At 45.9% G+C, this 10,792-nt stretch overlaps 1 pseudogene; it reads left to right on the forward strand.

Moving 5' to 3' along the window:
• The first annotated feature begins 1,738 nt into the window (after positions 1 to 1,738).
• LOC131410451 (NF-kappa-B inhibitor beta-like) lies at positions 1,739 to 10,430 on the forward strand (annotated as a pseudogene).
• Positions 10,431 to 10,792: the final 362 nt, after the last annotated feature.

Below are 10,792 nucleotides of genomic sequence, written 5' to 3' on the forward strand. Positions count from 1 at the left end.
CTTTTGCCTGTCACAAATGAGTGCATATTCCAGGTGCACTGTGTGAATAAAGGATGAAAGAATACCGTAGTTATAAACATGACGACCAAAGGGGAAACCCCTCCCCAACCTGTCTGTCCTGGGCCTGCTCACTTGCGCTGTTAGGGTTGAAGGACAGACAACTACGTTATCCTCACCTCATTGTTGCCTCTAACATCCTATTCTCATAGTTTCTCTTGGTGACTCTGGTGTCACCACAAGAAGCATGTCCTTTTTTTTTTTTTTTTTTGGTGAGGAAGATCAGCTCTGAGCTAACATCTGTTGCCCATCTTCCTCTATTTCATATGTGGGATGCCGTCACAGCATGGCTGATGAGTGGTGCATGTGTCCACATCTGGGATCCAAACCTGCAAACCCCGGGCCGCTGAAGCAGAGCACAAAAACCTAACCACTATGCCACTGGGCCGGCCCCAAGAAGCATGTCCTTTTAAGGTATGACAGTCTCCCAGACCCTAGCTCGGTTCTGTCTGTGAGGTTAGCGCAGAACCTTTCATCTATTGCAGCTGAATTTGGGGGGTGGACTCCCATGCTTAGAGAGGAATCTTGTGCATTGAAAGTGGGCACAGTTTTGATTCCAAATCCGGAAGGAACCATGACTAGTGGAGGGGGTGAGCCCCTGTGGAAGTTGGGGACTTCTGCTTGCACCAGCTCCACAGCTCCCTCCTGAGAGGGAGTGTCCCTGCCGAGAACGGCTTTGAGTCTGGCAGACTTGTGCCGGAATCGTGGCTCTGCTACTTCCTTGCTTCCTGTACGACATTAGGCTAATTATTTCTCCTGAAAATCGGTTGCCTTGTCTGCAAAATGAGGATAATAGAACTTCCTTGCATAGGGTTGTCACAGGAATTAAAATTAAAATGCAATGTGCGGGACCGGCCCCGTGGCTTGGCGGTTAAGTGCGCGCGCTCCGCTGCTGGCGGCCCTGGTTCGGATCCCGGGCGCGCACCGACGCACCACTTCTCCGGCCATGCTGGGGCCGCGTCCCACATGCAGCGGCTAGAAGGATGTGCAGCTATGACATACAACTATCTACTGGGGCTTTGGGGGGAAAAATAAATAAATAAAAAATCTTTAAAAAAATGCAGTGTGTGTTATAAGTATACAAAGCGGGACACTTGAGAGCTGAAGGCGGGCGCTGTTAGTAATGACACCAGGACCACCAGCATGATGAGGCGGTCCCTGACAAAGTGGCACATATGGTCTCCCCAATTGAAGGGCACACGCTAGGTGCTTGGTGAGTGGCAGTGTCATTCTTATTGTTACATCTGCTTAAAGTAGGATTGCCAGATTTAGCAAAGAAAGAGTGAAGATTACATGGAACATACTTATACTCAAAAATTATTTGTTGTTTATCTGAAATTCAAATTTAACTGGATATACTGTACTTTATCTTGTTAAGAGCTTTGGGTCACAGGAAGTTAAGTTATAAAGGTAAAACTCTGTTACATTTAATGCCATGAGAGGGATTGCCTCCTGGAAACAAACTAGTGCATTAGGTTTTTTCCCCAATAGTCACGGGGGTTATTTGGGAGCCAGCTTTAGGAGGAGAAGGGGAAGAGGAACCGGATGAGGGTTAGGGATGGCAGAAGGGGATGGAGTCTGGCAAAACTGGAGGGAAAGATGGCTAAGAGTTCTGCTGAGGAATGAGTGAAGACACCCTTAGACCCTTTCAGGGCCCGGAGGTTTACTTAAGGGATCAGGGATGGATGAGCCTTTTCGGGGGAAAGATGAAGAGGAGATTGGAAAGCTAGGGGTCCAGGTGGTGCGTTGCATTTTCCATGCCGTGAAGGTGGGAGGATGTTTACTGGTAACTGATACAGTTTTGGGTGTTGTCTGTCTCAAACCTGACCTTCCCAGCATATTAAGTTACTCGCCCAGAATGTTCAGAGAAGAAAAAGACCTAGCAGGAAAAATTCCCTCACTCTGGTCATGGCATCAGCTGGTTTCCACTCTAGCTCCTGTTCCACAGGGCATGGTCTCTTGATCATTCTCACATACTACAAGGCAAACCCAAGTGAGGGAATTATCAAATGAAGGGAAACTCTTGAAGCCAATAGAGAAAAAGATGGAGGACGATGGGTGTCAGGTGTGTGCGCACGTGACCACCCTTCACTTTCTCCAATTTCTTGATCCAGAATCACAATTAAATGTATCCAACAGAAAAAAACTTCTTTATTCTGAGATTATGATCTTCCTACTTTTTGGTGTTCAAGTGTAATTTTTTTCATAAAATAAAGGCCATAATAAATGATGATTTAAAATACTGTTTATAGTTAGCAAACTAAGATATTGGCAACCTCATGTCAGTCCCTGAAAAAAAAATGTTTTAAATATTTTCCTCTTACATGAAATCCTAATGTCTAGGAACCACTGATTTAGAACCTTGGTCACCCTAGGTGGTCCTGCCAGAGCAGGCGTTCGTGTTCAGGACCCTGACATGGTGCCTGCAGGGAACACCTCTTCAATGTAGCATCCTTTCATGACAGCCAGGAAGGAGCAAACTCTTTCTGACACCATGGATTCTAAGATAAAATAAATCTTACCTTCCACTGGTGTCTTTATTATACCACAGAAATTGATGAGAAAGAGTCAACATGCGTTTTGGCAGCAACAGAACAGTGGCTACCTGCTCCAGTTTTGAGAGTTATGTGTGCAAAGCGGCTGAAATACAGTTCTCCATTAGAACCTGTTTTTAATTAGCTGTGGAGCTCTGTTGCTTTCTGATTTGATTGAATTAAATTAAATTGAACAAATATGCATTTGAATACTAATTGGACAATGCAGAATGAGGGAACGTGGGGAAACTAAGAGTGGATCAGACCTGGCTGCTGCCTTCAAAAAGGTTACAATCCAGTAGGATGATAAGACAGGAGAATGACTGACTGTGATAAAGGGAAGACGGGAGAGGCATGAGATGACTCAATCTCAGGGGTTGGGGGAGAAAGGGGGCAGTTCAGAGGTTACAATTGACAGGGGACCAGGAGAAGCATCACGAGACAGGTGGCATCTAGATGGACCAGTCCATGGGAGCAATTTGAGGGCAGCAACTATGTCATTACCCTACTATGCCTAGTAACTAGCACCCAGTAAATGCTCAATAAACGTTTGAAGAATTAAATATTAACGGCAGTGGAAGTGCTAGTTAAAACAAAGAAATACTAAGCAGTATGCTTTTGTTAGACTTAAAGCATTTGGGGAAAGCTCTTAGTTTAAGCAAGTTTTATGTGTATTAAGGGATGCTTTCTCACATTTTAATTCAGTGACTGCAGTATTTATTTTTCAGCACAAGAGGGAGCTGCTGCCTATTTTAACGAAAATAGTATTTCTCTAGGTTTGCCCATTTCTTCTCAAATTACAGTGCAGTATATTGCGCCATTTAACCACTCTCCCAAAAAATAGCCCACCAACCAAAAAATCCTATCACCATACAATAAAATTGTTATTGGTGATACATTATTTTCTAAAAGGAATTTCTCCTAAATTACATGATTAGTAGGAAAAGAAAGCTAACATTTAAAATGTCTTATAAACAGACATCCTAGACCAGGCTGGAGGGTTCTTCAGAGACCTAAATAAACCCAAGGTTTCCCAGTAATGGAAGCTCTGCTTATAAAAATGCCTTGGGGCCTCATACGTGTGCAACAAATCTGAGATAGCCATTTCTAAGTGCCCGAGGTTTCATGAGAGTCAAAGTCTAGCAGAGATGTTGGCTGAGTCCAGGCCTTCAGACCTAGAACACGCAATTTCTTTCATGAAGAACTGCAAAAAACACACTATGAAGTAGCCAAAATTTAGGTGTGTCTTGAGTAAAAACACCTGATCTTTATAGTAATCAGAGCTTAGGGGAAAAATTAGCAAGTACATGATTTTAAAGGATTTGTTGTTTCACTAAAGGTTTCTCTACAGAATTTTTCCCATAGCAAGCTCCCTAATACTGTACATTTAAAAAAAAAAAAACTTTAATTACCAAAATCGAATCTATGCACTATTTTTCAGAGACATCATTTTTATCAAAGTGTGTACTGTTATCATCTAAAAACAGCCCCCCTATAAATGACAGTGTATAAATAATTTAAATATGGGAGGCGGTATTATTAAGGTAAACAGAGATCAATATATTTGTAGCTACGTGAGAATGAAACTAAGAAAAGAACACTTGTCCAATTCATGACCAAATTCAACCTACATTAAGAAATCTGAATTTCATCTTACAGAAAGAAAACAAAACTATTTCATAATTTATGATTCTTTTGGGAACAATACATCCAGCTTTCTGTCATCACCAACAGCCAGACTCTCCCATTCTGGATGCCTGTGTCTGTGGGTCACCTTCTACCTGTACTGTTGTTCATACTATTAATTTCTGGAGGGCAAGAACCAGGCCTTCTTGATTTTTGTGTCACTTACAGAGCCAGGGCCAGCAGTGGACAATTCATTTGTGTTTAGAAAAAAGTCACAGCCAAGGGTGGCTGATAAATAAATAAAGGAGGAAGAAATGGGCTCCTAATGCTGAAGGGTTGTGATTTTTGCTTGTTTCTGGTTAGTTGGTTGTTAAATCTTAATGCTCTGGTCAAGAGGTAGCAGGAGCGATGAGGAGCATGGATCAGGCATCTTGGGTTCACATCCCAGCTCTGCCTCTCCTAGCTGTGTGGTCTTGGGCAAGACTCCTGACCTCTCCATGTCTCAGTTTCTCCTCAGTTACCTGGGCTCATGGTGATGCTGATGAGGAAACTTAGCACTAGGGTTTATTACTTATAAAGTACTCAGAAACAATGTCTGACACGTAGTAAACACTATTAGTGATTATAAAGTAGAATAATTATATTTAGTGAGTTGTAGTCAAAGTGTACTTGGATTCATTAAAAGCCAAATAAAGCTTTAAAAAAAATGTAATGGAGAGGGGGTGATGAAAATGTTCCAGAATTATATAGTGGTGATGGTTGCATGGCCTTGTGAATATACTAAAAACCACTAAATTGTACACTTTCAAATGGTGAATTTTATGTGAATTGCATCTCAGTAAAAAATATAATGGAGAAAAATTCAATTCAACAAATATTGGTGGACACATAATAGGTACTCAACCCTCTCCTGGGTTTGGTGGAAGATATAAAACAGTTTAGGACATAATCTTTACCCTGGAGGATACTATTTAAGGAGCACCTGCGGAGTGTTGGCCGCTTTTCCCAGCACCCTGGAGAAGATGCCACCATCCACACTTTTTTTTTTTCTTTCGAGGAAGATTGGCCCTGAGTTAACATCTGTTGCCAACCTTCCTCCTTTTTTTCCTTTTTTCTCCCCAAAGCCCCAGTAGATAGTTATATGTCATAGTTGTACTTGCCTTCTAGTTGCTTTGTGTGGGATGCTGCCTCAGCATGGCTTGATGAGCGGTGCGTAGGTCCACGCCCAGGATCCGAACCCAGGGTCGCCAAAGTGGAGCGCTCAAACTTACCTGCTCCTCCACCAGGCCAGCCCCACCACCCACACTTTTTATTCTGAGACTCGGAAGGGTTAAGTGACTTGCCCAAGGTCCATAGGAACTGTGGGTAGCAGGAACCCAGCTACCTTCTTCCAATAGAGACAGTCTTGTTGCAGACAGAATATTTACATCCATAAAGCAATTAGTAAAGCAGACTTCCCAGGCCCAATATATGTGATAAGGAAAATCAAAAAGAGTGTAAGCCATGAGCAGCCAGCGGCGGGGAAGCTTTTCTGGAGGCAACGGCCTTTGAGAGTGGCCTTTACAGATGGGTAAGGTTCTAGGGATGCAGGTCAATGCAGTGGGAGTAGATGTCTTTAGAGATGTGTAAGAAGCACTCACAGACCTGCTTTTCCTAGAATTATGCATAGTCTTAGGTTGAAAAGCCTTATGGTGATCCTATTAACAGACAGACATATACGAAATTCAGCTTCAACACAGCTGAAGCCATAGGCATTTGTTTTGACCAACTATACCAAGGTAGGATGTGAATTAGAGACTGAGGGGAATCGAAAGACAAATAGGTTGCTTGACCATCTAGTCACTTATCTTTTAATTTATTCAACAAATTTTTTGAGCACCTGTCTGACTAATACCTGAGAACATAAACACAAATAGAATACAATCATCGTCCTTTGGGAAGATTCCATGCTGGGAGTCAAACAAGACAGGTTCACAAGAAAATACTATAAAGTGGTTAAGTGGTGTACAGCAAAGGGCTATTGAAAGGAGAATAGAAACAGGCTTAAAAACACTATGTTAAATTGATGTTCAAAAAACAAAGATTGTTCAAGAGGTTTATTTTTCTTGCTAAAAAAATACTCCCACAAGGTACCTTAGCAGGACCTTCACCAGCTGATAGAGGGGGAAGAAAGATTAGGGGAGGAGGTGCCCCAGGGCTGGGAAGGACAGGGAGACCCCTCCTCACTCTGCTTACCACCCCCCTCATTGTAGGCTCCCTGGGTGGTGGGTGGGCCGCTTGCCTAAAAGTGGGTTTAAATTTGAAGTAGGATAATTTCCCTGCTCTACCATTCCAAGCTGGCTTACTGGGGGAAAATATGTTGGGGCTTGGTTCCAGGAGGGAGCTAGACTCCTTAAGGATGTCTTTGGAGAGAGAGGTGATTAATCCCTCCAAGAGAAAACTAGTTTCTCTATCAGTGCTCCGTGCTCACCCAATCCTCACCCAGAGACCGTTTTCAAGGACAAGAAAAGAGCAGTCTGTGATTTAAAAAAAAACAGCAACACTTTTTATAGTGGTAAAATATACGTAAAATAAAATTTATCATTTAACCATCTTTAAGTACTATACAAGTCAGCAGCATTAATTACATTCACAAGGTTGTGCAACCATCACCATTCTCCATTTCCAGAACTTTTTCATCATCCTAAACTGAAACTTGTAGCTGTTAAGCAATAACTCCTCCCTCCCCCCAGCCCCTGGTAACCACTATTCTACTTTCTGTCTCTATGAATTCGACTACTCTAGCTATCTCATATAAGTGGAATCATACAATATTTGTCCTTTTGCATCTGGTTTATTTTAGTTAGCATAATGTTTTGAAGGTTCATCCATGTTGTAGCATGTATCAGAATTTCATTCCTTTTAAGGCTGAATAATCTTCCATTGTATGTATTTACCACATTTTGTTTATCCCGTCATCCATTGATGGACATTTGGGTTGTTTCCACCTTTTGACCACTGTGAATAATGCTACTATGAACCTTGGCAGACAAGTATCTGTTCAAGTCCTTGCTTTAAATTCCTTTGAGTATATACCTTGAAGTCGAATTGCTGGATCATACAGTAATTCTGTTTAGCTTTTTGGGGAACCACCAAACTGTTTTCCATAGCAGCTGTACCATTTTATATTCTCGATAGCAATGCACAAAGGGTTCAATTTCTTCATATCCTTACCAACAGCGACTGCAGAAGAGTGTGGAAAGCGTCCTGAACCGGAGTTGAAAAAAGTTAAATACCATTTCCAGCTTTTTCTTTTTACTCCCCTCTCTTCCCAGTTCTCCCCCCCCTTTTTTTTTCTTTTGTGCTGAGGAAGATTCGCCCTGAGCTAACATCTGCTGCCAATCTTACTCTATCTTGTTTGTGGGACGCCGCCACAGCACGGCCACTGATAGACAACTGGTGTAGGTCTGCGCCCAGGAACTGAACCTGGGCCACTGAAGCAGAGCACGCTGAACTTAACCACTAGGCCACCAGGCTGGCCCTCTGCTTTTTAATAAAATTTTTATGTTGGAATAATTTTAGATTTACAGAAAAGTTGCAAAGATAGTTAGTTGTCTTAGTCTGTTCAGGCTTCTATAACAAAATACCACAGACTGGGTGGCTTATAAACAACCAAAATTTATTTCTCCCAGTTTTGGAGGCTGGAAGTGCAAGATCAGGGTGCCAGCATGGTTGGGTTCTAGAAGTAGGGTCTTTGCAGATGTAACTAAGTTAAGGATTTTGTGATGAGATCATCCTGGATTTAGAGTGGGCCCTAAATCCAATGACAGGTGCCCTTATAAGGGAGGAGACATGGAGAAGACCACGTGTGGAGAGAAGCAGAGACTGGAGTTACGCTGCCACAAGCCAAGGAACACCAAGGGTTGCCGGCAGCCACTGGAATCTAGGAGTCATGGAACTGATTCTCGCTCAGAGCCCCAGAGGACACAGACCTGTCAACACCTTGATTGTGGATTTCAGGCCTTGCCTCAGTCAGCCCCGGCTGCCATAACAAGATGCCACAGACTGGGTGGCCTAAACAACAGAAATCTATTTTCTCACAGTTCTGGAGGCTGGAAGTCTGAGATCAGGGTGCCAGCATGGTCCGAGTTTGGTGAGAGCCCTGGTCCTGGCTTGCAGACTGCCACTTTCTCTCTGTGTCCTCGTGTGGTGAGAGAGAGCACAAACTCTCTGACGTCTCTCCTTAAAAGGGCACTAATCGCATTACGAGGACCCCACTCTCATGACTTCATCTAAACCTAACCTCCCAAAAGCCTCATCTTCAAATACCATTACACTGGGGGGGGGGGGGTTAGGGCTTCAACATATGAATTTTGGGGGGAAACAATTCAGTCCTTGGCAGGTCTCCAGAACTGCGAGAGAATAAATCCCCGTTGTTTTAAGCCACCTGGTTTGTGGCAGTCTGTTACCGAGCCTTCGGAAACGGCGACAGTGTTCTTCCTCACTTCTCTGGGCCCCCTTCCTCACTGAGACCACCAATTCAAAGGAAGACTTAGGGGCCGCAGCAGGGGCAGGTGCCGTGGAGGACTGGCACAGGCCGGGGCTGTGGTGGGCGACCCTCGTCTTCGGCTACGTCACTGAAGGCGGGGACTAGCGCCAGCCCTTCCTGGATTTCCTCCTAGGTTTTGCGGCTGCACTGACTTCCTGGACCTGCAGAATGAGCTGGGCCAAACAGCCCCGCACTGATAGCCATCCCGGGAGGCATCCACAATGCAGAAGGTGGGTGCGCCAGGCGCCCCGTTCGCGCACAGCAGCGGCCTGCGCCACACCGCGCTGCACCTGGCCTGCCGCGCGCACAGCTCTAGTCCCTGCCTGGTGCCCCGAGGATCCCCCAAGACCCACCTGACTCAGGGCCCGACCACAAACCCAGCGCCGACTACCTCTCTTGCCCTATATCGGAAACGGCTTAGAGAAGGAAGAAGAAAATGAGGAAGACTGAAAGCTGCACCTGGAGACTGAAAATTACAAGGGCCACCCTCCGCTCCACGTGGCCCTCATACTCGAAGATGCAGAGATGGTCTGGCCGCTCCGGGAGGCCTGAACTGACCTCAACAAACCGGAGCCCACGTGAGGCTGGAGAAACCCTGCACTTGGCAGTGGAGGCCCAGCAGCTGATGTGCTGGATCTTCTCCCGAGGGCGGGCTCGGGCCCTGCTGCCCCCATGTACATGGCTCCAGCCCCCTGGGCAGCACCACGATCTGGCCGAACCCCATCCTCGCCCGCGTCCTCTGCGCACACAGAGCCCTGAGCGAGCACAAGGATGACAAGCCTGGCTCCTGCAGCCGCAGTGGCGACAGTGACGGCAAAGACGAGGGCGTGAGTCAGGAAAGACCGGGCCGCCCACCTGGGGGGTCCGGGTAAATGGGCAGGCGGGAAAGGGGAGAAGAGATTTAGGCAGAGCATTGGGACCAACCTTGGGCTGCGGCAATTGGAGAACTCAGGCAGCAGTGCAAGTGACCTCGGGCAGCAGTCAGGGCAGGGATGGGGGAAGAACTTGGGCAGGGGTGGTTGAGAAATTAAGGCAATGGGAAAGGTAGAAGTCAGGCAGAGGTGGAGAAAAGTCCATGTGGTAGTGACGGGTAAACATAGGCAGTGGTGGGTGGCAGGAGGGGAGTGATTTGGGGGAGGAAGAGTTGGAGAACTCAGGCTGCCAGAAGATGACCTTTGGCAGCAGTGATTAGAACATGGGCAGCTGTGGGGAAAGGCCTTAGGCAGGGAGAGGAGAGGTTTACTTGGAGAACCCAGGCAGTAGAGACACTGCCTTGGGCAGGGGACCAGTTGAATGCAGGGGTTGAGGAATTTGGGGAAAGGCAGAGGGAAAGCGTGGAGGGGAGAGATCTCAAGTGGCTATGGGTGCTGAAGAACTGGAGCAGAGCTGGAACTCAACACTAGCGGTGGGAGAAATGACCTTGAAAATGGCCCAGGGAACTGAACTCTGAGCAGGGGAAGTCAGGCTTCAAAGCAAGACCCAATTCTTGGCCGGGGCAGGCAGGGGGCGGGGGAGGATGGTGGAAGAACTTGGGCTGCTGGGGAGGAGGCAGCCACCTGAGAGCCTCTGCCTGGCCCCCTCTCCCCCAGGAAGAATATGATGACATCGTGGTCCACAGTGGCCAGAGCCAACACCAGCTACCTCCCACCCCAGCCTCAAAATCTCGCCCTGATGACCTCATCTGATTTGTTTAATTGTTAATAAAATTTCCAATTTAAAAAAATCCCAGTTCTGACAACCATAGGAAAAAAAAAGGAAAAAGTAGAGATTTGAGCTCTGAATAATTTCTTTCCATTTTCAGTCTTTAATGCCAGCCCCATCAATACTTGTCTGTCTGTATTCCAGTTCCAGGATGCTCCTTATTGCCCAAGAAGTCATCTGCTGTCCAGACACTGTCATCAATAAAGCTACACGGGGCCAGCCAGGGCTGGGCCCTCAGCAAACACCTCTAGGTGGGGAGACAGATCCCAGCACCCTCTGCCTCCTGTCCCGTTTCATCCGTGGCCTTCTGGAGACCAGGCCTCAACTAAGGGAAGAGATTCCAAAG

Source organism: Diceros bicornis, chromosome 10 (genome assembly GCF_020826845.1).
Source record: "Diceros bicornis minor isolate mBicDic1 chromosome 10, mDicBic1.mat.cur, whole genome shotgun sequence".
NCBI classification, from domain to species: Eukaryota; Metazoa; Chordata; class Mammalia; order Perissodactyla; family Rhinocerotidae; genus Diceros; species Diceros bicornis.